The sequence below is a fragment of the Myxine glutinosa genome, chromosome 10 (genome assembly GCF_964187855.1).
Source record: "Myxine glutinosa chromosome 10, kmMyxGlut1.1, whole genome shotgun sequence".
Taxonomy (NCBI): Eukaryota; Metazoa; Chordata; class Myxini; order Myxiniformes; family Myxinidae; genus Myxine; species Myxine glutinosa.
Genome location: NC_136270.1, coordinates 96859158 through 96885814, shown reverse-complemented (window position 1 = coordinate 96885814; position 26657 = coordinate 96859158). Strand labels below are relative to the sequence as shown.

General features: G+C 45.1%; 1 protein-coding gene across 5 annotated transcripts in view; it reads left to right on the top strand.

Annotated features, from left to right (window-relative positions):
* The window catches only part of LOC137433934 (glucocorticoid-induced transcript 1 protein), a 261907-nt gene that overhangs the window by 166706 nt on the left and 68544 nt on the right, over positions 1-26657 (top strand). The window lies entirely within an intron of this gene.

The window sequence follows — 26657 nt, the reverse complement described above, 5'->3', positions numbered from 1 at the left end:
AACAACCATCTATTTTGTACTTCATACGTTGTTTAGTTCCGAAGCCATTTTGGTCCGTTTTTCATTTATTTCCCCTCGGAGTGATGCCTTTTCATCGGTAACATTTTGGTGCCAATATCAAGTTGCAGTGACGCCATTTGGAGTCAACCACACTTTGTTGACTGGCATTGCATATGGACATGAACAGCCAGAGCAAGCAAATTATCCCCTTTCTGAAGGTCCTTAATAGAAGAAGAAGAACCACCTTTAGAGGCCATTTTTCCCCGCAGAGCAGGAGTTGGCCTTTAGAGCAGGGGTTGGCCGTTTTTGGGCACCGTGGTCCCCTTTTTGAAGCAATCTTTTATGGCCGGATGCCCTTCCTGCCACCAACCCTGTTAGTCTCCTCTTGCGACACACAGTGAACTAGAACGCCAATCAGTAGAGCGCATACTCCCGCCGTGGGTCAAATTGGAGCCCTATCTTCTAATGGTAAAAAAATCCTTCAAAAAAAATCCTGGATCTGGAATAATATCCTGAGCTTCACCAAAAACTAATCAATTCTTCCTTATCCCAAGGGCAATCATCCCACCAACTTTCATCCAATTCCGTTCAGAACTTTTCCAGATATCTTGTTCACAAACACACAAACATGCAAATGCATTACTCCCTGGTGGGAGTAATTACCAGTGAACTGGTACTCAATGTGCCGACCTCAGAAGGATGACAGGCTGAGTCAACCCCCCTGGCGTTAATCAGCGATGATCAGGATTCGAACCCAGGATCCGAGGATCCCAAGCCAGCACCCTAACCGCTAAGCCAACACCAGGCTTACTTGTTGTACATTAGTTGGTGAGGATCCCAAGCCGGCACCCTAACCGCTAAGCCAACACCAGGCTTACATGTTGTACATTAGTTGGTGAGGATCCCAAGCCGGCACCCTAACTGCTAAGCCAACACCAGGCTTACTTGTTGTACATAAGTTGGTAATGAATGGAGTGAGTTCATTTTGAGAATACACGCTCAATGGATTGACAGATTTGATGGCAAATTTGTAATTGCTACATCTACACTTCTGCAGTAAATGTGTACAAATTATCTATCTATAATTCCAGTAATCTCTGTGTGTATGCGACCGCTGTTTCTCGACAACTACCGGTCCGATATACTTGAAACTTGCCAGGTATATTGCTGGGGACCCGAGGATGTGCCTTTTCAAGGTTTCATATTAATCGGACAAGTAGTTACCGAGCTATGTCCAAAAAACGATTCGACCAATCAGAGAGCAGCGAGCTACCGAGCTATGGCGATTTAGCCGTTCGCTTTGGCTTTGCGAATGGACCAAACCATTTCATGTAAATAGAGGGGGGGGTTCTACCGTACTCGCAAGCCGTTCGCTTTGGCTTTGCGAATGGACCAAACCATTTCATGTAAATAGAGGGGGGGGGGGGGATATAATTTTAGATATATATATAGTACGGGCATGCCCTAGTATTTTGAAAAGTCTGCAAAATGTGTACAAAAAGAAAAGTCTTTGAAAAAAAGAGTACATTCATAAGCCTTTACAAAATAGTTTTATTCTCGCCCTGTAGAGTTTTCCTAACTACCAAGGCTGATAAAAACGCCAGAAGAGATCGCTAAAGTATAAATTGGGAGATCGTTAAAACGAGAAATTGTACTTGTTCTTCGCTTTTGTTTATCATTAATGAGGTCATTCTGAAGGTCATTAATGAGCTGAGATAATTATCCTGAGACCGTCTCTGTTTCCAGCAGCTTAGAATCCAAATCCTTAAACCGCTACCTTCAGCTGGATTTGTACCCACAACCTCTGGGTGGGTTATCCAAGTCAATTAAGCACCTCTGCATTACAAATGAAAGGAATTGCTGTTTGAAATGATAATGCAAAAAATATTAATCTTTCTCGATGAAATAATAGTGAGCGATATATTTGGGATGATGCATTGTTTAATGGTATTTAACGATTTGTTAATATGAGCAGCCTACCACCTGGTGAGAAATTCTATAAAGATGTAGCTCATTAATTTGAAACATTAAATCAAGATGAGAATAATAAGTGTTCCGACACCAAATTCACAGACTTTCTATAAACAATGAAAATTGTTATTGAATGTTTATCCAAAATTGCTCCCAGGGTATGATGATCCACAACAGTTCGATTTAATGTTATTTTCTTTTGTATTTCTTTTCTTTTTGGAACATTCCATTACTTTGGACCAATGCCATTACTTGCAAAATCAAAGATTTTTCAAGTACCTGTATATTGATTGGTTTTGTGCATTATTACTTGGCAAAAAATATATTTTTTGACAAGTATGTTGATCACTCCGGTTTGTGTGTGTGTTTGTTTGTCTGTCCGCTCACTTATACTTGCCTACAGGTCACAATTTGAAACCGATCTTCACAAAACTTCACCAAACGGTAGAGTTTGTGGTCCGACAACTATTCATTTTTTAGGTCCACAGGTCAACATAAGCCAAAGGTCAACCACTTTTTTCAAATTTCTAAAATCCTCAATTTTCATCCGATCGACTTGACATTTGAATCGGATTTTCACATCAGTTAACTAAATTCAACCAACAACTATTTTTGAGGTCAACATAGGTCACAAGGTCAACATAGGCCAAAGGTCAACATGGGCCAAAGGTCAACCACTTTCTTCAAATTTCCAAAATCCTCAATTTTCATCCATTTGGCTTGAAATGTGAATAGGATTTTCATATCAGCGAACTGAATTCAACCACCAACTATTTTTGATGTCAACATAGGACACAAGGTCAACATCGGCTGAAGGTCAACCACTTTTTATCCGAATTTCTAAAATCCTCAATTTTCATCCGATTGACTTGAAATCTGAATAGGATTTGCATATCAGCTAACTGAGTCTGACTGTTTTGCCAAGAGTCGCTCCATGAGTTATTTTTCATTCTGTCTGTTTGTCCTTTTGAATCGCTTACAGTTCACAATTTTGAGCCAATCTTCACAAAACTTCAGCAGATGGTTGAGTTGGTCATAAGGAAAAAGCCTATTCATTTTCAGGTCAGAGGTCAAAGGTCATCTTGAGCTCAAATTTCTAAAATTGTCAAATTTTCATCTGGTTGACTTGAAAATTAAACATCAATTGCATAGTGCCTCATTGAATTGGGAATATGGATGCATTAGGAGTACTTGAATTACTTCAACAGGAGGCAGAAGAGGATAAGAATAGGGTAGTTCACTGACGAGCATTGAGAACTTTGAGGATAGATGCAATCCTCTGGAGAAGTATGACAATATCAAATTGTCCGGCGTTAGACTCTCGGAGTCATTTTGTTGGCTGCTGAATCGAGTGCAAGGTGACCTGGATCAATGTACAATGAGGATCAATGCACTGAATACCCTCAAACAATTATCTGTAGTGCTGCAGTTCTATCAAGTGCATAATTTCAATTGGATTTTGGAGATATGTGTGGAGTTTCACCGGCTAATCGGCTGTTTAGATGCACACAACTAATCGGATGTTTATGTCCCTTCATAAATTGCTATTTAGATGGGTGATTAGCTGTGCACATACAACGATGTTTGTGTCTGTGTTTAATGGTTGGACGTGTGTTAGCAAAACGCTTGCGAAGCATCTTTCGTGAATTCGTCCCTATCTATCCAACCCCCATAAATGAGCTTACAAGCTTGTCTCCCTCCTCTGAAACTTGATGGTGCCTTGTCAAGTCTGTCTCTCGTGTATATTCCCTGCCTCTGGTGTCAAGTCTCTCTCAAGTCTCTAGTTACCTATACTTTCTTCAGGATGTCCTGAAGAAAGTATAGGTAACTAGAGCTGCATGTTGTAGAGCGCATATCACCGCCAGGCTGAACAGCTGTACATATTGTAGCGCACTGATAGGCTGGATCTGCATCCGGACCTGAATCAAAATCGAATTGGGTTGTTCTTGTAACCTACCCAATTCATCCATCAAATTTTGTCATAACCCGTCCACAACTTTTTTTAATATCTTACTATATATAGTTTTTGTTGCTATTTCTCTCAAATTATGGTGACGTATCACTTTTAAAATCTTTGTTTCCAGATCCGTGTCTGGATCTCTCCAAAATCTAATCAATTTGTCCTTGTCACACATCCAATCTGTCCATCAGGCTTCATCTGAATCAGTCCAAAAACAGACAGACAAACATTGTGAAGACATAACCTCCATCCACCTTGAGTGGCAGAGGTAGCTGTACATTTACAGTCTTTGGACGTTTGAAACAACAACAAATGCAATTGCCCAAAGTGATAGATGGCATGGCAGAATAATTATATCCTCATGTAAAAAGTTAAGGCAGCTGAAAAATATGACATCAAATTAAATACCAAGAGTCTTGGACAATGAAGGATAGCAATATGGGGGACAATTATATGGACTTTGAGAAACTTCATGCTCTGAAAGAAAGTGAAGGGTCGTGCCTCGGAAAGCAAGCGACGTGTTACAGCTTGCATACAGTCACAGAACCAAAATAGATGAAAATAAAATTGGCAGCACAGATAATTATGAGCTCCGACGTAGATGATGTGCCTTTGAATGTTGTGAAAAATATTTGCATTTCCCTGAATTTCATGATTCTGATCCCACTGAGCTATGTCGGAGCATGTCATCATCTTTTTGACTTGTTTAACTCAAGTAATTCTTGTTTTGACTTGTTAAATTCAATGTTAAATTGCAGTTTCTTGGACTTCTGTCTGCCATTTGTAGCAATGAGTGTCTGTATGATATACTTGTAGCAAGTGCAGACAATCCTTTGAAATAACTTCTGACTTTGAAGATAAGTGAGGACTACGTATAACTGTCGCGATTATGTATATCTACCAAACTCCATGGCTCACTCTGCTTACATACAAGTTGCAGCAGGCTGACTTTGTCATGAGAATTGTGTGAAGACGTATTCACTGCTCTGATTGCTTACTTGCGCTTGCAGCATAAAATGCTCTTCCAACTCACGGGAGTCTGCCTGTAAAGCACAAGAACAAAGGTGCTCTGATAAATTGGTGAAGCTGAAATTTGTGAAGCAACAGAACATTGTTTTCAGGTGCACGGTCATCGAGTTTTACTTGCATCGGCTAAAAAGTTGGAAGTACTTCAATAAGTTTTAGACAAAGGAGCATTTGATTGTTTATCTGGTGCCAGACTACTAATTTGTCGACTTTGGTAAAGTAAGTCTGCATGCTCTTTACTGATTAGGATGCATCACTCTGCCAAGCAACACACAAGTATTACTGAAGACAAAGTCAGGAAACAGATGTCCAAGCTGATTTGTTTCAAGTAATGATGATTCTGTTGTTCCATCATGATGAATGCCATACTGCAGTCTACTTTTTGTATCATTCTATTTAAAAAAAAATTCTGTAATACATCTACTCTCCATTATTCCCAGCTGTGTCTAGACACCCCTTTGTCATTGAATGCAGCACAAGGCTGCAGCGTATGAAGCACAACTCATTGGCTGAGAGTGCGACTGTGCTGTCTTCTTGTCTTGGGTATGCTTGTATCAGCTTTGCACATCTGGATGTTGGGGAGTTTCTCCCATTCTTCGTTGCAGATTTTCTCAAATTCTGTTCAGTTGGATGGGGAGCGTCGGTAAACAGTAACCTTTAAGTATTTCTACGGATTCTCAATGGGATTCAAGTCTTAGCTTTGGCTTGGCCACACAAGGACTTTCACGTTCTTGTTATGAAGCCATTCCAGTGTTTCTTTGGCTGTATGCTTGGGGTCATTGTACTGTTGGAACGTAAATCCTCACCACAGTCTAAGGTCGGTGATAGCTCACCATCTCTTTGTGAAGAACACCGCGGATCTTTAATGGCCATCAGCTAATGCCAGCAACAGGACACACAGTTTAACGTCCATCTGAGGAACAGCACACACACCCTGTCTGTGATGAATCGACCTGACTGTGGAACACCGGCATGACAGTTTATAGCTTGGCCGAGTGTCAAACCTAGGCTAGACAGCTTAGAGGTGAGTGTGCATATCACTAGGCCATCCTAATAGCCCAGGGCACCCCTAACATGGCTGTAAACTTTACACGCCCCACCTCCTCCCCTCCAAATTTTTCAATTTCAATCTCGAATGAACAGCGTAATATTGTGAAACATACATGAATGTTGTAACAATCTGAATCATTTTATCCAAACAGCAGACAGACCTGATTAAAAGTTACAATAACGATGGGAGGCATCACAGTGCTTTGTTAACCTTGCCAGAGGAGAGGGTATTGCATTTGGGTCAGTTTGCCTGTTTGTTTGGCTTTGTTTGTTTGTTTGTCTGTTTGTCCACACATCATTTGCCAAAGTAGACTACAATTTGTACACGTTATCTTTTTTCAACTAAATACCTCGACAAGTACAGATACATTCAAAGTACACCGCCCCCATGCCAAATAATTAAATATCCTACAGCGCGGCATTGCCGGGGCGCCCGGCAATACCGCGGTGCAGCTCCGAGAGACTGCATTGGGAGGGAGAGGTGTACAATAATCGATTGATTAATTGCATAATTAAAATCAATAAAAGATTATCATAAAATATTTTCTTAATCAATTGGCTAATAGCATAACTAAACCACTTGTGCTTCATCCAAAGATGTATCTTTTAGAAATGTAATTAAATAAGGCATTAATAAAAAAATTAAATAATTAATTGATTCATCAATAAATATTTAATCGATTAAATGATGAATCAATAAATCAAAAATATCCTTTAGTCACATCACTTGGTCACTGTCATGTATAAATATTAGCTTCCTAGCTCAAAAGGTGCCTGAGATATTGCCCAGATGAGAATGAAAATAAATAAATGATTAATAATGAAAATAAATAAATAATAATCCTAAAAAATTAAATAATCAATTGGCTAATAGAATACATAAACCGCCACCATTTCATCCGAATCTGTAACTTAAAAAAAATAATTAATTAAGGCATTCAGCGAATAATTAAATAATTAATCGATAAATTAATTAATCAATAAATCAAAAATACCCTTTACAGCCAAATCACTTGGTCATTGTCATGACCAAATATCAGCTTCCGAGCTCAAAAGGTGCCTGAGATATTGCCCAGATGAGAATAATAAATATAGAATTAATAATGAAAATAAATAAATAATAATCATAAAAAAATGAAATAATTAATCAATTGGCTAATAGAACACATAAACCACCACCATTTCATCAGAATGTGTAACTTTAAAAATATATTTTTTAGTCATTAATCGAATAATTAAATAATTAATCGATTAATTGATTAATTGATTCATCAATAAATCAAAAATAGCCACCAAATCACTTGGTAGTTGGCATGTCTAAATAGCATCTTCCTAACTCAAAAGGTGCCTGAGATAATGGCCAGAAGAGAAAGCAAATGTATAACTACTTAATTAATCGCTAATAATTAAATAACTCATCAATTAATTGATTAATCAAAAAACAAAAAATACTGTTTTTGACAAAGGACTTGTTCACAATTGTGCCGTAATTTCAGCTTCCTAGCTCAAAGGATGGCTGAGATATCGCCCGGACAAACAAGAAAGAAAACAAGTACAGATACATTCAAAGTACAAATAATTAAATATCCTCCAGATGCCATATGCCAAATAATTAAATATCCTCCAGAGCGGCATTGCCGGGGTGCCTTTGGCGCCCGGCAATACCGCCGTGCAGCTCATAGAGACTGTATTTGGAGGGAGAATGAATGAATGATCGTTTTAAGGCCATTTTCCCCGATAGAGCGGGGGTTAGCCTTGCGGGCCCCATGACAATCATGGTTCCCTGTTTGAGGCAATGTTTTATGGCCGGATGCCCTTCCTGACGCCAACCCTTAGTCGCCTCTTACGATGCGCAGGGATACGGTGTGAATGAATGAATGAATGATCGTTTTGAGGCCATTTTTTTCCCCGCTAAAGTGGGGGTTAGCCTATTCAGGTGTACCTATTCTAAATCGGGGTACACACCAGGATCATTCATCCCAGCAAGCTGGTACTTAAATTTGCCGACCTCGGAAGGATGACAGGCTGAGTCATGAGTCAACCCCCCTGGTGTTAATTTAGCGATCGACCGGGATTCGAACCCAGGATCCCAAGCCGGCACCCTAACCGCTAAGCCAACGTCAGGCTGTATTTGGAGGGAGAGGTGCACAATAATTGATTCATTAATTGCATAATTAAAATCAAGAAAAGATTATCATAAAATATTTTCTTAATCAATTGGCTAAAAACATAACTAAACCACTAGTGCTCATCCGAAGATGTATCTTTTAGAAATTTAATTAAATAAGGCAATAATAATAATAATAATAATAATAATAAATTGATTCATCAATAAATAATGAATCAATTAAGTGTTTAATCAATAAATCAAAAATACCCTTTACAGCCAAATCACTTGGTCATTGTCATGTCCAAATATCAGCTCCCTAACTCAAAATGTGCCTGAGATATTGCCCAGAGGAGAAATAAAATTAATAAATAATTAATGATGAAAATAAATAAATAATCATAAAAAAATGAAATGATTAATCAATTCGCTAATAGAACATGTGAACCACCACGATTTCATCAGAATGTGTAACTTTAAAAAAATTTTTTAGCCATTAATCAAATTATTAAATAATAAATCGATTAATTGATTAACTGATTAATCAATAAATCAAAAATATATTTTACAGCCAAATCACTTTGTCATTGGCATGTCCAAATATCATCTTCCTAACTCAAAAGGTGCCTGAGATCATGGCCAGAAGAGAAAGGAAATAAATAAGTACTTAATTAATCGTTAATAATTAAATAACTTATCAAATAATTGATTAATCAAAAAACAAAAAATACTATTTTTGAAAAAGTACTTGCTCACTATTGTGCCGAAATTTCAGCTTCCTAGCTCAAAAGATGGCTGAGATATCACCCGGACAAACAAACAAGCAACCAAGAAAACAAACAAACAAACAACCAGAGTGAAAACTGAGTACGGCACTCCCTTTCAGCGTGCGTCATTGCTGAGCCCCCTTCGGCGCCCCGGCAATACCGCAGTGCAGCTCATGGAGACTGCATTGGGAGGGAGAGGTGTACAATAATTGATTGATTAATTGTATAATTAAAATCAATAAAAGGTTATCACAAAATATTTTCTTAATCAATTGGCTAATAGCATAACTAAACCACTCGTGCTTCATCCGAAGATGTATCTTTTAGAAATGTAATTAAATAAGTCATTAATAAAAAATTAAATAATTAATTGATTAATCAATAAATAATTAATCGATTAAATGATTAATCAATAAATCAAAAATATCCTTGATAGCCACATCACTTGGTCACTGTCATGTCCAAATATTAGCTTCCCAGCTCAAAAGGTGCCTGAGATATTGGCCGAATGAGAAAGAAAATAAATAAATGATTAATAATGAAAATAAATGAATAATAATCATTATAAGTAAATTATTCATCAATTCGGTCATAGAACACATAAACCACCACCATTTCATCAGAATCTGTAACTGAAAAAAAAAAAATTGTCATTAATTGGATAATTAAATAATTAATCGATTAAATGATTAATTGATTAATTGATAAATCAAAAATAGCCTTTGCAGCCAAATCACCTGGTCATTGGCATGTCCAAATATCAGCTTCCAAACTCAAAAGGTGCCTGAGTTAATGGTCAGAAAAGAAAGGAAATTCAATTAATTAAATAAGTACTTAACTAATCGCTAATAATTCAATAACTCCTCAATTAATTGATTAATCAAAAAACCAAAAATACTGTTTTTGACAAAGGACTTTCTCACTATTGTGCCAAAATTTCAACTTCCTAGCTCAAAGGATGGCTGAGATATCGCCCGGACAAACAACCAATAAAACAAACAAGAAAACAAACACACAAACAACCAGAGTGAAAACTGAGTACTCCCTTTCAGCGTGCGTCACTGCCGAGCCCCTCCGGCCCGGCAATGACGTTATGCAGCGCCTGGAGATGGCATAGGAAAGGTGCAGTGTACAATAAAGCATGTACAATTAGAATGTGAGTACAACTATAAAGTATGGACGGTACAATTAGAGGGTGAGTACGTCTATAATATACATACTATAAAAACACCCAAAACAAGTCCTGGCAAGGGTATGCAATCTGATTGCTCGTTCTAGTTTATACTTGTTTGGGTAAATCCCACACTCCTCCTCTCCCCTCACATGGCCATCATGTGACTTCACAATTTGACCTTAGCATCTTGGCCAATCCGATATCCAGTTGTTTCTTCATGTAGATTAGCAGACTCTACCCAACAACTCTGCCTCAGTCTTCTTTCTTCTAATTTATCTCACTTTTTCCATTTTCCATAAGATCTATGTACCACCAGGTAATGATAAATAATGTACACCTGGCTTGTTTGGCAAAACAAATAAACTAACAGGCATTGACTAAACAACACCCGCCCCCCCCCCCCCCCCACCACACCCCCAACCCCTAATAAGTAACTGCCAACTACTGCTATGGCCTCTGATAACCGAAATCAGAGTAGAAAACACAGACAAAGCCATCTGTTCAGTGTTATGTTTTGTGAGCCACTTCCTCACTTCTCGCTTCCCTCTTCCTCCTTTTTCCTGTTGCATGCCTTGACTTTTTTTTTTTCATCTTTCCTTGGAATGTTGCTTTAAACCTGTCCAAACTATTATTTGTGGTCAACTTCTTGATTTTACTTCTTGATTATTGAGTGGTGAATGACAAATAATTCTGCCCACGACTTTTACTAGAGTCTGCTTTCAGAATGGTTCTGGAAGATTAAAACCAGATATTGAACCTATACCAAGGGTTAGAATATATTAATCATCTATTTTGTTATTGATCGTCATCCTTTGGTCTTGTTTATCTTTTATATAAGCATCTACATATTTAAATGGGCTGGCAGGATGGCCTAGCAGTCCGCACACTGTAAGCTGTGTAACCTGGTTTGCACCTGGTGTTTCACAGGCAGCGTGATTTGTCAATGTGTCTGCTGTCACTCAGATGGACATTAAACGGGCGTCCCGTCTGCTGGCATTAGTTGGTGAATGTAAAAGACCCCACGGTGTCCTTCACGAAGAGCAAGTGAGCATTCACCGGCACTGAACAAATTTCCATATTCCTGCCCTAACCAGCAAAGGGCATTGTATATCCGTACTTCCACCCAGAGAGAGAGAGAGAGACAGAGAGAGAGAGACAGAGACAGACACAGACACAGACACAGACAGACAGAGACAGACTCTGAGACTTTTTGTGTCCTTTTATTATTTAAAAAAAAAGTGTAAAGCCATTTCACAAAGCAGTTGTAAAACAAAGCAACAAGTTTAAAGAAATTGCATAAGGATCCTGAATACACCACAAAAAGAGCAAAGGATATTTAAAAGAAACCAGCAAATATACAAAAAAATATATTTTACAAACCAAAGGTGAAGACACAAACAAAACCACAACCAATTTTAAAGGAAATGCTCATGCAAGAGCTATAAATACATCAAGAGCAAAATTAAGCGAAAAACTAAGCGAGAGAGAGAGAGAAATGTATTCAAGGACACAGGAAGAAACACATATGCAAGCAATCAGTTCCAAAGAAAAAAAAATCAAATTAATCAGGAATTATAAAGTAATTACCACTTTTGAATCATCGACTGAGCACAAAACATTGCCAATACACCACTTTCTCTCAAAAAGTTGGACGTTTCCATTACTGAAAAGAAATCAAATTCGAGCTTGAGTCGTGTTGAGACAAACCCTTTAAAAATTGAAATAGCATCAGAGCCATAGCCGTTATCTATTTTAATTTTTCGAGATTTATATATTGCATATTTTGCAACAGCAACCAAAAAATTGAGAAGAACACCCACGTCTCTACATGTGGGCCTGAAAGACACACCAAATATAAACATATGCATATTGAAAGGGAAGGACAGTTGGTGAAAAAGATATTCAAGGAACAAGAAAAGCGATGTCAGTCTACGACACTGTACATAAGCATGAAACAAATCCTCCTTCTGATTACAGAACGGACAAGTTTCCGGCAGTGAGCTGTTAATACGGTGAACAAAAATATTGGAGGGGAGCGCCCAGTGCGCTAACCTCCATTGTATATCCGCTAACGCACCATGTATTGGTAAGGTGTACATGTGAGGCCAAAGGGGAGTAGACGGAGACCCCGACCCTAACCGCTCTGACCACAAAGCTACTCGTGTTCTCCCAGAGAGGGGTACATTCTTATTTTGTCGAGAGAGATCATGGATTCCAATCTTAGTGACAAGATGAAAAGGAGGGGTATGTTCAATATCCGGCTGAAGAGAAGAAGAAAGGAGCACTTTGATTTCAGGGAAACCTAACCGAAAATCCTCAATGTTACCAACACCTTCCCAGCCGATGTTTAGCTGTCTAAATTTTCTAATCACTATGCGTACAACTTGGTCTACAAGTCGGACAGACCGAGATCCAACTGAGGTTGCCACCAAACCAGCAGGTTTCCACTTAACTCCAGATGAATCTCTCAGATCACATACTTTGTTAATCCCTCCTTGGATAAAAATTTTAATCAGGGCATGGCTATGAGGGATACCAGGAAAAAAGTTATTGAAGAAAAAGGGTTCTTGAAGGAACATTCGACAATTATAGCCCTGAAGGAAGCGGTGGACGTCAAACCTTTTCCAAGTGTCCAATAAACTAACTCTGATAGAATCCCGGAAGAGAGGCAAAATTTATATGCTCGAGGTCTATCAAAAGAAGATGCCGATCATATCTCAGTTTACCAGCCTGTTGTAACAGATAAAATGCAAAGGGCCGCCAGGGTAGCTGTTCAGCGAACAGTAGTCTCTGCAGAGACTGCAGCCGAAAGGCCACAACCCGGCCAGAGATATCAACAATGCCATGGCCACCTTCCTTCCGGGGGTAGTACAATATCTCAGGCCTCAGCCAATGGTAGCCACTCCAAAAGACGTTTACCAGCATTCGCTGAGTAGCCATAATTAGTTGGTTTGATGGCTGTAAAGCAATAATTCTGTGCCATAATTTTGTTGCAACCAGATTGTTTATGACAAGGGTACGACCTCAATAGGAGATGGACCTCAGCAGTCCTTCCCATGCTTTCAATCTGTGCATAATTTGTTCCAGCACTCCTTCCCAATTTTTCATTTCTGTTTCACGATTACCAATATGCATTCCAAGATATTTAACCCCATCCGTTCTCCAGACCAGGTTGTGTGGGAGTGAGGGTGGTGATACACAAGAGAGATTCCCTTTGCCACACCATAATGCTGTACTTTTATTCCAATTGATCCCACCGGAAGAAGCTGCAGAGAAATCTCGCATACAACGTTGTAAAGCAGAGACATCATTGGAGCTTCTAATCAAAACGCAGACATCATCAGCATAAGCCATCTGCACAAACTCTGCTCCTTCTATACTTCTCATTCCCTGAGGTATTCGCTGTCTAATAGACCGAAGGAGTGGTTCAAGGGCGACTATATATAAAAGCCTAGAGAGGGGGCACCCTTGGCGAATACCCCGTTTGAAAGGAAAGGGAGAACATAACCTATTGTTGATCTTTATCATATATTGAGTATTAGTATACAGGAGTTTCACATAAGAGATGAAAGTTTCACCAAACCCCATTCCTTTCAGGACAGAAAAAGGTACTTGTGGTCAACACGATCGAAGGCCTTAGTTTGATCAAGAAACAGCAATCCAAAATCATCACGCAGGAAATTATTGCATGAAATAACATCTCTTACCAAAAACAATATTATCATAAATAGATTTTCCAGGCACACAATAGGTCTGGTCTGGGTGTACAACTGAACTGATCACAGTCTTCATACGATTAGCAAGTACTTTAGAGAGAATCTTGTAATCAACACACAATAAGGAGACAGGTCGCCAGTTATCAACCAGTTGAAGATTCCCAGCTTTTGGTAGCAAACAAACGACTGCTCATCTACAAGACATTGGAAGCTCTCCGGCACGTATGCTTTCATCGAGTACATCGAGTAAGTCAGGTCCCACAAGGGCCCAGAAGGTCTTGTAGAATTCTGCGGGCAGGCCATCTATTCCAGAAGCTTTCCCATCTTTCAGGCTCCGCACAGCTGCTTCATCAGCCGAAATTGGGGAATCAAGCATGCATCCCTCATCCTCCTCGACACTCGGAAGCTCAGCAGTTAACTCTCGTATCACCTCATTGTCCACGTTCCGAGGAGAATACAAGTTAGAATAGAACCCTTTCAGAGTACACCTGATCGCCTGCTGGGAGGTCACCAGGGACCCATTGGAAGTGAGTAAAGTATGAATTTGTTGTGACCTTTTGAGGGAAGACTCTAACTTAAAGAATTCTTTGTTTGGCATGTCCAGAGTTAAATAGTTCATTCACATTCGGACCAAGGCACCCATCGCCCGTTGCCGTACTGCTTCCGCTAGCACTGCTTTCTTTGCCCATATTAGTTGGTCGCGTGCACCTCTCCCAACCTCATCAACATTCTGTTCTAACGATATAATTTCAGATTTTAACTGATTGATTGATATTGATTGGTTTTTAGTGGTGTATGCACTATACTGTTGACAGAAATTCTTAATTTGGGATTTTGCAATGTCCCACCACAGCCGGACACTATCATACTCAGGTTTGGAGGAGCGAATTTTCTCCCACACGACGTGAAAGGCCTCATTAAATTCCTTGTCATGTAAGAGACGAGTATTCAAAGAACAGTAAGCACTACCACCGGGTGGCAAGGGTAACTTAAAGGACATTGAGATTAAACTGTTGTCTGTGAATCCAGTTGGTAAAATTTTGGAGGCAGACACCACATTCAACATTGGCTTGTTCACATAAAATCTGTCCAGCCTTGCCATTGACATAATACCATCATTGCATATACACCATGTATAACAGCGTGAGAGTGGGTGTTGTGATCTCCACACATCCTTAAACCGAAAGATGTTGATGGTGTCCTCTAGAGCTTTCGTAGAGGCAACATGAGGCTCATGACCATTCCTATCAATCGACGGACAAATGTGCAATTAAAATCTCCCATGATACAAATAAAAGCTGTTGCGTCCAGAGTTTTTACAAAATCCCGCAGAGTGGAAAAGAAAATTTTCCTCTCCATTGGGTCACACGGTGCATAAACATTCACGACTATAATCTTTTGGGTATTATAAATAAATTCTATGGAGATCAAATGCCCTTTATAGATTTCTTTAGATGAAACCTGTTGAGCACAAATCTTATGACTTAGGCAAATGGCAACACCGGCCGGAGGTGTAGGGAACCCACTTAGCCACCATTGCCCCTGAAAAAGTTTTTCCCAATCGGCTACTTGAGCACTGGTAGCGTGGGTCTCTTGTAAGAGAATAATGTCAGCCTTTTCTTTTCCAACCGCTTGAATGGTTTGCACCCTCCGTAAGGGGGCACGACCCCCATTTATATTGAAGGATACAACATTTATTTCCATAGTTGATTCTTCTGGGGGGGGAAGTCCTCTTCCTCATTTAATTCCTTGTTTGCCTTCGTGACGGCTTTCCTCAGCCGCTGAAATTCAGGTTCGGAGATTTCCACATAATCACTCCTTTGCAGCAAAGGTTTTGCGGCTGCAAGGAAGGCCTGGATATTAGGAAATGATCCTTAATTCGTACATGCCGTTGTCTGAAAGTTTCCTTCAAAAATCTAACAATATTTTCTTTTGAGATCTCCAAAGGCTGTTCTTCCTCCTGAGGGGGGTGGGGGGGGGGGGGAGCCCTGTCAACCATTGCCACTGGCTCCTCATGGCCGATCAGTGTCTCGGTAGTTAGAATTCCCTTAGTGACGTTAGTAATGAGTTCCTTCTGAACCTGCACAGAAACACCTGTTCCATCCCCATCTACCTTCGGTTCTTCATCCTCTTTATCCTCATGCATCATTGCAATGGGGGGGAGGAGTCGTTATTCGCTGTAATGGGTATTTTGCATTCCCCATTAGAATTGATATGGTCATCAGTAGGCTGTTCGGTTTCGCAGGTTGATTTACAACCTTCAGAAAAAAATTCCTCTTCATCCTGAGCAGGTGGTATCATGTCAGCCATAGTTTCACCACCTTGCTGACCTTCATGTGAAGGACTATCTGAATCGTTTAAACTGCTTCCTGTCTGCACCACCAACACTTTAACACCTTTGTCCTCATTCCTTGTACCTAAAAGTGACCGTTTCAAATTTTTCCGAGATGCCGCATCTACAATCTGCTGCTCCTCACAAATCATTCCCTCTTCATGAAGAGGCTTCTCCCTTACATTTGCTGACTAATCGGTTGCACGATGGCCAGCTGTACTGGATGATTCATCGCTTAGACGACGCACTTCCATATGGGTCTCATCAGCACCACTCTTAGCCGTACCTTGATGGTCCAACGTAGATTCCTGCACTGAAGGCGAATCATCTATAGAATCCTTCGTAATGGTCACGGGGGTAGCTGGTCCGGCTGCTGTGGCATACGTTTTCTCCCCATCAGGACAATACTGCCTCGTGTGTCCATGTGCACCACACCCGTAACAAATCAACCTCTCCGTTGCCGCAAAAATCCTGTGCTCACGTTTTGACGACTTAAAAACAAGAGAGACATTCAATTGCGTCAAACCATCCTTCAAAATAACATAACAAAACCGTCTAAACGTTTCGATATGCTTAAGCTTCCCGTCTGTGGTGCGTATGGAGGCTTTGATCATTCTCGACACCACAGTACCGTACTGACCGAGCTTCTGAAGAATTTCCTCATTAGACAGCGTCGGTAGAACGTTTGATAATATTACCTTCGAGGCCGGAGTGTTCCATGGCGAAACCGGAACAAACTGGTCATTGCCCAAGGTGAGTCCGTTCTGTACGACGATGCGCGCGAGACGGACACGTCAAACGAAAACAACCACCTTGTGGTGCATTCGGGATGCTGCCCGGATGTTCTCACAACCGATCAATTCTCCAATTGCGAGGAGCGTCTCCCTCCAGCGAAACATCTTCCGGTGGGACAAAACATGCCGTGTTTATCTGTTAACACCTCATCGGCGTCACGACTGGCATTACTTCGACTATTCTTGCTAGCCATTTGAAGTAACTAAACGAAAAAATAACCAATAAATGGTACTAAGGTTTATAAAGCCTAAATAAATGAAACAACAACAACAACAACAATAACTAGGAAATAAATAAATTAATAAATCCCGTTAACCACCTAAAGTGGCTAACTTTAACCGCGCTGTCTCTCCCTCTCTCGCTCAGTAGACAAGACGATAGAAAGGGACACTGACACTCGGACAGCAGAAAGGACCAAAAGGTAGGAAGAAGGAAAAGGCAACAAGAGAGACAGCACGTACTGCCAGTGACTGAGCAACAGACCTGGCGCTCGCATGTGCGTTTGCTAAGCGAGCGGCAGTTGTGCAAAGTGGGAGGAGAGAGAGAGAGAGAGAGACACACAGAGAGAGAGAGAGAGAGAGAGAGAGAGAGAGAGAGAGAGAGAGAGAGAGAGAGAGAGAGAGAGAGACACACAGAGAGAGAGAGAGAGACACAGAGAGAGAGAGGAGAGAGAGAGAGAGAGAGAGAGAGAGAGAGAGAGAGAGAGAGAGAGAGAGAGAGAGAGAGAGAATGAATATTTGAATTTCTCAAGCAAACCAGACTTTCGTTCAGAGTAATTAACCAGACTTGGTGGCAGAGCCTCCATTAGGCACCTGCAGAGTCCACTGCCGCTGGGGCCACCCACAAATAGGGGCCTCCCACACCAGCTAAAGCATCTTTCTTTAAAGTCCAGTTGTGCAACATAGACGTTTCCAATAACACGATCCTGCATGCCTACCGGCTGCCAGTCACTTCACTGATGGGTTTAATCAAAGATATCATGTTGCACTTCATAATCGCATGGCAAACCTACCCCTAAATCTCAATTCTCAATGAGAATGAAAAATACAGTGAAACACGCGAAAACCCGGACCTTTTGTGGCAGAGTTGTTGTTGTTGTTGTTTATGTGCTCCTTCCGTGTCCATCACGCTTTATTCTAAAATCTTAAATGGTTCCTGTTACCATACATTAAACATCTTCTGCACCCAATTCAGAAAGACAGACGGACTTTTAAAATAGAAACCTGTATCTTTATGTTTGTAACAGACATTGATTTTTTTTCCAAGTATTAATCGATCATTTCTTCTTGTTTCCATACTTTTTCCAGTAACATTCCGACATCCTTTTTCATTTTTAAAAATGTTTTTATTTCTTGTTAAATATCTTTCTACCGACCTCAAAGTAAATCGAATGAAATTTATTATGAATTATTTACTCGATTTTACGTCATTTCCTCCATCTTCCGGAAGTACTTTTTGCCCCCCCCCCCCCCCCCCCCCGTCGCACCGCGGAGCGAAAGGGGGATTATGGTTTTCCCCTCCGTCCGTGTGTCCGTCCATGCGTCCGTCCATGCGTGCGTGCGTGCGTAAGCGAAGGACCGAATTATAATTTGGTGGGTGGGTACAACCCACGTCAAAATCCAAGATGGCCACCACCATGTATGTCTGAACATTGTGAGCGGAATATCTTGAAAAATAAGCGAAGTACCAACTTCTAATCTGGTGTGTGGGTGTATCTCGGCATAAGGAAGAATGCTATTGAAAATTGGGTCGCCACGTCAAAATCCAAGATGGCCGCCGCCATGTATGTCTGAACCTTGTGAGCGGAATATCTTGAAAAATAAGCGAAGTACCAACTTCTAATCTGGTGTGTGGGTGTACGTATCTAGGCATAAGGAAGAACTCTATTGAAAATTGGGTCGCCACGTCAAAATCCAAGATGGCCACCTTGCATCTGCCACTTTGTCAACTCACATCACTTCACCGACGGGGGACCTAGGCCTAGCGCTTGTAGAACGTGAGTCAGCGAGGCTCACATAAGCTAGCCTGGTAATAATGAACAGTGATAGGCACAGAAACTGAGGTCTGAGACATTACGAGTCTGGAGCAGCAAAAAGAAAAAAGCAAGAGGCGTCCAAGGTTGGAGAAACAAAATTGAGACGTTGTCTTGAGAAATTTCTGATGAAACCACCCAGAGCACAGCACACAGACATTTGACTCAGCATCACAGCTCCAGAGCCAGGAGCAAGATTGGAATTCTGGGGACATGGATGAAGACACAACACTTTTAATGGAAGAGCAGATGCCTGGACAGGCAGAGAAAGATTCAGTTGGAGGTGAATAGTCTGTGGATTTTGTCGAAAATTTTGCTGACTCTTCAGAGTGGCCTCAAGTGCTGGACCAGGTGACAATTTCTGCCATTGTCAAGTTCGGTCCAAAGCATATGGAAGTGCATGATTTTCCAAAACATGATGCGAATAGGAGATTCTCAGCTGAAAATTATTATAGAAAGCTCAAAAATCGTGAACGAATCGAGCGCACGAGGCTAATATATTCAATAGCGGCCAACGCTGAGCACCACTTCTGTTGTAAACTTTTTGGAAATGCCGCCATGCATCTCACCTGTGATGGTCTTTCAGCCTGGAAAGATTTGTCAAAAACATTGTCCCGACATGAAACCTCACCACACCACACAGCTTGCATGCAGAAGTGGAAGGAATTGGATGCAAGGTTAAAAGCCGGAAAGACTCTTGATGATAAGCTTCAGAGTTTGATAGACCTGGAGAAAAAACATTCTCTTTGAATGCAGACAGCTCTTTCTCAAAGCTGAAGCTCACAAAGAGCTACTTGCGCCCTACAATGTCACAGGACAGGTTGTCACACCTGGACATCATCTCAATGGAGAAGGACTTAGGACGAAGACTGAAGTATGATGACATTATTGACGATTTTGCATCCAGGAAAAGTAGAAGGGTGAAATTGTAAAGCATCAATGATTGTTTTGTATGTGAGACATGATATTTTGACTCCATGACTCATACATGTTTGATGCTCTTCTCCGTATCCCCTCATTGAATATCTGAAGAATTTAAATCCATAATAGACCAATTCCACCACATAATACTTCAATTTTTTTCTCTTTTTGAGCACTTTTCAGAATGATGTGACATTCACTTTGTTCTGTTCTCGAGTTGTTGTCTTTGACTTTTATTTGCAGGAATTCGTTATTTTTGTCTGTTCAGTCTGTGCTACATCTGTGCCCAGTTTGTTGGTGATCGGCGGATCTGGTCATTGACGGAGCTATGTGTGTATAGATATGATTTAGAAATCATCAGATCTGCATTTGCTCTTTCCATCGTGAAATTTGAATAAACGACGTCATTTTCCTTGTCGGAATTTCTCCTCTCATAATTTTATTTCAGCGATTGATCGGGGTTTTTAAGAAGGTTACACAAACTAATTTTGAAGGATTTCTGCAGCTCAGTTTCTGAGATTATAAAGGTTTTATTTTTAATGTTTGCATTTTTGGTCATTGTGATTTTTAAGGTCAAATTTTTATTTTCATATCCCAATGGAACCAGAGAGTTAATTCCTAAGTCAGATTTGATTTGAATGAATGAATATGAATGATCGTTTTTAGGCCATTTTCCCCGCTACAGCAGGGGTTAGCCTTGCGGGCCCCATGACAATCATGGTTCCCTGTTTGAGGCAATGATTTTTATTGGCCGGATGCCCTTCCTGGCGCCAACCCTTAGTCGTCTCTTACGATGCGCAGGGATACCGTGTACCTATTCTAAACCGGGGTACACACCGGGATCATTCATCCCAGCAAGCTGGTACTCAATTTGCCGACCTCGGACGACCTCGGAAGGATGACAGGCTGAGTCAACCCCCCTGGTGTTAATTCAGCAATCGACCAGGATTCGAACCCAGGATCCTAGGATCCCAAGCCGGCTACCCTAACCGCTAAGCCAACACCAGGCTGTTTGATTTGATGTGCTTTAATTCATAGATTTGATGGGTTTTAATGCAAAAGCCCACTTCTTTCTCTGATGATTCATTCCAGAGTTATTGGTAGAAATGTGATTTTCACCCTTTGATTACCTTGACATTTGACTTGTTTCATTGTTGGCCACATATCACACTCTAGTTGACCCACACTACTGTCCTATCAAGTTTGGTTACAATAGGTACAGGCATAGCCGAGATATGACAATGCATTACCCATGATGGTGTGGAAAGACAGATACATACAGAGACAGACAGAACTTGTCATTATAATAATACTTCGCTAACCACCTCCGGAACCGAGGTATGAATCGATTCGTCGCCTGAAGATCTGTCGCCATATTATTAGCCCTCCAATAGAAAGGGCCCCTATTAGTCAGGTTCACTATGTTAACAAATATAATTTCGTTTAAAAATTTGGGAGATTAGCAAACCTGTACATTTTTGGAATCATCAGAGCATGGAGAATCCGAAAATCAATGTTTGCATTTGCAAAGACACCTGCATGGCCGCCATTTTGGATTCTCAAAATGGCCGCCATAAAATACATATTTTGCGCTATCTCGGCTTCTAGTCAACCGAGAAACTTAATTAAATATGCTAATCCTATGTTTTCTGGGTCGAGGAATCCAATAAAGGCCTCAAAATAGTGCTCAGGATTATACAAAACCAACAAACAAAGGTAATTGAAAACCATTGTATTTATATTTGTGATATTGTGGCGGACACAAAAGCCCACTGGCGTGGTGACATCATTCCGCGCACCAAGTGGGCGGTGGCCACGCCCGAGGGGTAGGCGTGGCCTCATGATATACACCGGGCGCGCAGCCCGGAGCGCGCCAGTGTTACAGTGAGCTCCTGAAATAAAGACGCTTATAAGTTACCGCTTGTCCGCTTCCTCCTTGCTCGCAAGCAGCGCGCGTAACGCCGCGCTTTACTGGTGACCCCCTTGACATTGGATCTGCCGGAGCGATCCTTCCACACACGACGCCATTGCCATGGCCAACATCATCAAACTTCCCGAATTTTGGGAGGCTCAGGCCGAAGTCTGGTTCGTCCAGGCCGAAGCCCAATTTCAGCTTCGGCGCCTCACCGGCGATGACACGCGCTATTGCCACGTCGCCGCCTCCCTCGGGCCCGGCACGGCCGCTCGAGTTGTGTCCGTCCTTCGCCACCCACCGGACGGCCACAAGTACGAGGCACTCAAGCGGCTACTCCTCGCCACGTTCAGCCTCACGGACGACGCACGGGCCGACCGCCTCCTGGATCTCCCCGAGCTCGGTGACACGCGCCCGTCGGTCCGAATGGACCATATGCTGTCACTGTTGGGCGACGAAGCCCCCGGTTCTCTATTCCGGGCGCTTTTCCGTCGCCAACTTCCAGCGCAGGTTCGCCTCGCATTGGCCGGGACCGGGCTAACGGAACCCCGAGCATTGGCAGCCGAGGCGGACAAGTACTTCGCCGCTTCGGACACGCGGGCGAGAGTCGGCGTGGCCGTCACGGCCCTCGTGGCTGATGCTGCTGATGCTGCTGCTGATGCTGCTGATCCACAGCATCAGCTTATACAGCATACGCAGCATGCTGATACGCACCTCGTGACCGCCGCCACGCCCCGCCCACCGCCGCGGCGAAAACCGCCACCGCGGGGAAACCCGCCAACTCCACCGGCCTGGCGGAGCCAGCCGCGCTCCTCCAGCTCCACCACCTGGTGCTGGTTCCACGCCAAGTTCGGCCACGAAGCTCGGCAGTGTCATCCGCCATGCTCCTTCAACAGGTCGGGAAACGCCTGGGCCGGCGCTCAATAGTGGCGATGAGCGCCGGCCGTTCGAGCAGCCTGCTGTTCATAACGGACACCTTCTCCGGGCGCCGTTACCTGTGCGACACGGGAGCGCAGGTGAGTGTCGTTCCCGCCGGCACGTCAGACAAGCACGCCGCGGGTGGGGGCCCCGCGCTGCTTGCCGCGAACGGGACGCCCATCCGTACGTACGGAAAACGCTGCCTCTCTCTGCGGTTCGGAGGGCAGGTTTTCCGATGGACGTTCGTCACCGCCGACGTGCCCATGGCACTGCTTGGCACGGACTTCCTGTGCGCTAATGGGCTCCTGGTCGACGTCAAGCGCAGACGTCTTGTCCAGGCCGAGACGTTCAGCTCGCTCGCTTGTGCGTTGCCCAGCTCAACGAGCGGCTTGCCAAGCGGCTTGCCGAACGGTTCGGTTCCGGCCACGTTGGTCTGTACGCTTCCGGCAGCGGACGCATTCACCCACCTCCTCGCCGGCTTCCCGGCCCTCACGCGGCCCACCTTCTCGGCGGGGGCCGTCAAGCACGGGGTGGCCCATCACATCCCCACCGTCGGGCCACCGGTCTACGCCCGGGCACGCCGCCTCGAGCCGACGAAGCTGGCGGTGGCAAAAGCGGCGTTCGCTACCCTGGAGCGACTCAGCATCGTTCGGTGCTCAGAGAGCGCTTGGGCGTCGCCGCTGCACATCGTGCCGAAGCCCGGCGGGGGATGGCGACCGTGCGGGGACTATCGCCGTCTCAATGACGCCACGACTCCCGACCACTACCCCGTCCCCCACATTCAGGACTTTTCCGCCCGTTTGGCGGGCATGTCCTTCTTCTCGAAGGTGGACCTCATACGCGGCTACCATCAGGTCCCCGTCAGGCCGGAGGACGTCCCGAAGACGGCGGTCATCACGCCATTCGGACTCTTCGAGTTCCTGCGCATGCCCTTCGGTCTGAAGAATGCGGCTCAGGCGTTCCAGCGACTGATGGACAGCGTCCTGCGTGACTTGGATTTTGTCTACGTCTACCTGGACGATATCCTTGTCGCCAGCGCGTCCCGCGAAGAGCACCTACGCCACCTCCGCACGCTCTTCGAACGCCTGGGCCAGCATGGCCTGATTGTGAACCCCGCAAAGTGCCGGTTCGGCACCACCATAATCGATTTTCTGGGGCACCGTGTCACCAGGCACGGAGACGTCCCCCTGCCGGCCAAGGTGAAGGCGGTGAAGGGGTTTCCGCGCCCCCGCACGATCAGAGCGCTGCAGGAGTTCCTGGGCATGGTGAACTTTTACCATCGGTTCCTGCCCTGTATCGCCCAGCTCCTGCGCCCCCTGCACGAAGCTCTCCGAGGTAAGCCGGGCAAAGGCGACGTTACCTGGACCGAGCAGATGGACACGGCGTTCACGGGCGCGAAGCTCGCCTTGGCTAACGCCACCATGCTCACGCACCCGGCGCCCGATGCACCGATCGCCCTCACCACCGATGCCTCGGACTACGCGGTGGGCGCGGTGCACGAGCAATGGGTGCGTGGAGCTTGGCAACCGCTGGCGTTCTTTAGCCGGCAGCTTCGCCCGCCCGAACGCCGTTACAGTACCTTCGACCGCGAGTTGCTCGGGCTTCACTTGGCGGTCAGGCACTTCCGCCATCTGCTCGAGGGCCGTGCGTTCACTGCCTTCGTCGACCACAAGCCGCTGATCTTCGCGATGGGCAAGGTCACCGAGCCGTGGTCGGCCCGGCAGCAGCGTCACCTCTCGGCCGTGTCCGAGTACACGACGGACATCCAGCACGTCGCGGGGAAGGACAACCCGGTGGCGGATTGCCTTTCCCGGGCCGTCGCCCACGCAGTCCACCTCGGCATCGACTATGCCCGGATGGCAGCGGACCAGGCCGCTGACCCCGACGTCCAGGCCTTGCGGACCGCCGTCACGGGCCTCCGCGTCACCGAGGTGGCGTTCGACGGCGCGGGCACGGCCCTCTTGTGCGACGTCTCCCTCGGGCATCCTCGCCCCATCGTGCCCGCGGGCTGGCAGCGCCAGGTGTTTGACGCCATCCACGGCCTGTCCCACCCGGGCGCGAGGGCCTCCCAAAGGCTGATCGCCGACAAGTTCGTCTGGCATGGCCTCCGGAAGGCCGTCCGCGGCTGGGCCAGGACGTGCCTCGCGTGCCAGCGCGCCAAGGTGCACCGGCACACCCAGGCCCCGTTGGCCCCGGTCACGGTGCCGGAACGCCGGTTTGACCACGTCCACGTGGACCTGGTGGGACCTCTGCCCCCCTCGCGGGGTTTCACCTACGTCCTCACCATGGTGGACCGCACCACCCGGTGGCCGGAGGCCGTGCCCTTGTCGTCGACAACGGCGGCCGATGTCGCGCAGGCTTTCATCGCCACCTGGGTCGCCCGGTTCGGCGCCCCCTCAGACATCTCGTCCGACCGCGGCCCCCAGTTCACCTCGGAGCTCTGGGGGGCGGTCGCGCAGGGGCTCGGGGTCCGGCTGCACCGAACCACGGCCTACCACCCCCAGGCTAACGGCCTGTGTGAGCGATTTCACCGCTCATTGAAGGCCGCGCTCCGGGCCACCCTCCGCGACGGCGGCTGGGTCGACAGGCTCCCCTGGGTCCTGCTGGGCCTCCGGACGGCGCCCAAGGAGGACCTGCGCGCATCCGCGGCGGAGTTGGTCTTCGGGCAACCGCTGCGGGTGCCGGGCGAGTTCCTCCCCGACTCCACGGCACCATGGTCCGCGGCACAGCAGCGCTCTGCTCTGCAAGAGACCGCCCAGAGGTTCGCTCCGGTGCCAACGGCATGCCACGGGCACCCACCGACGCACGTCGCCCCGGAGCTTCGCACGGCGGAGTACGTCTTCGTCCGCCACGATGCCCACCGGACACCACTGCGGCCCCCGTACGACGGGCCTTTCCGCGTGCTGGAGACCGGGGCGAAGCACTTCACCCTGGACATCGGCGGTACTCCTGACCGCGTTTCGGTAGACCGCCTCAAGCCGGCCCACCTCGACGTGGACCATCCACCGCCAGTGGCCCGACCCCCACGTCGGGGCCGCCCCCCTGCGGGCGGACCCCCGGCACCGCCCAGCCCCGCCGCCACGCCGCCCCCCGGTCCTGCACCCATCCCAGGGGCAGCCAGGGGCATCCCACCTGGCATCCCTGCACCCCGGACGCCGCCGATCGCCAGGGGGCGCTTCGGCCGGGTCATTCGTCTGCCCCGCAAACTGGCCCTCCAGGTGCGCGGGAATTCTGGGGGGGGGCGCGTGTGGCGGACACAAAAGCCCACTGGCGTGGTGACATCATTCCGCGCACCAAGTGGGCGGTGGCCACGCCCGAGGGGTAGGCGTGGCCTCATGATATACACCGGGCGCGCAGCCCGGAGCGCGCCAGTGTTACAGTGAGCTCCTGAAATAAAGACGCTTATAAGTTACCGCTTGTCCGCTTCCTCCTTGCTCGCAAGCAGCACGCGTAACGCCGCGCTTTAATATAACTGTATTACATAATACATGGTATTGCAAGTCCTTTGAAGTTATAGGTTGTTATAGGAAGTTATAGGTAGTATCAGATTGAACTATAAGTCCTATACACAGGATCTACGAGGTCTATACCGTTCAGGAATATGCTTTTACAGATCTTCATCACTGTCCTGAGTGTCATTTTCGCAAAGGTGTCTACGCAAATGTAAACATTAATTTTTGGATTCCTCATGCTCTGAATATTCCAATTTTTTTTAGTTTTGCTAATCTCCAAAAAATTTGAACGAAAAAACATAGTGAACCTGACTATATGTGAGGTTTGCAGGGGGCCCCCCACTTGAGGTTTGTAAGGGATCACCCACATACCCAGCAGAGGCTCTGCTCGGTGGCATTGTGGTCGGAGCATCTGCTCTGTGTCTGGTAGTTCTGCAGTTCAATTCTGACCTCGGCTAACTCGTAACAAACACTTTCAAAATGTTACGTGCTGCTTCTCCTCTTGATGCTCACCAATTAGAGAA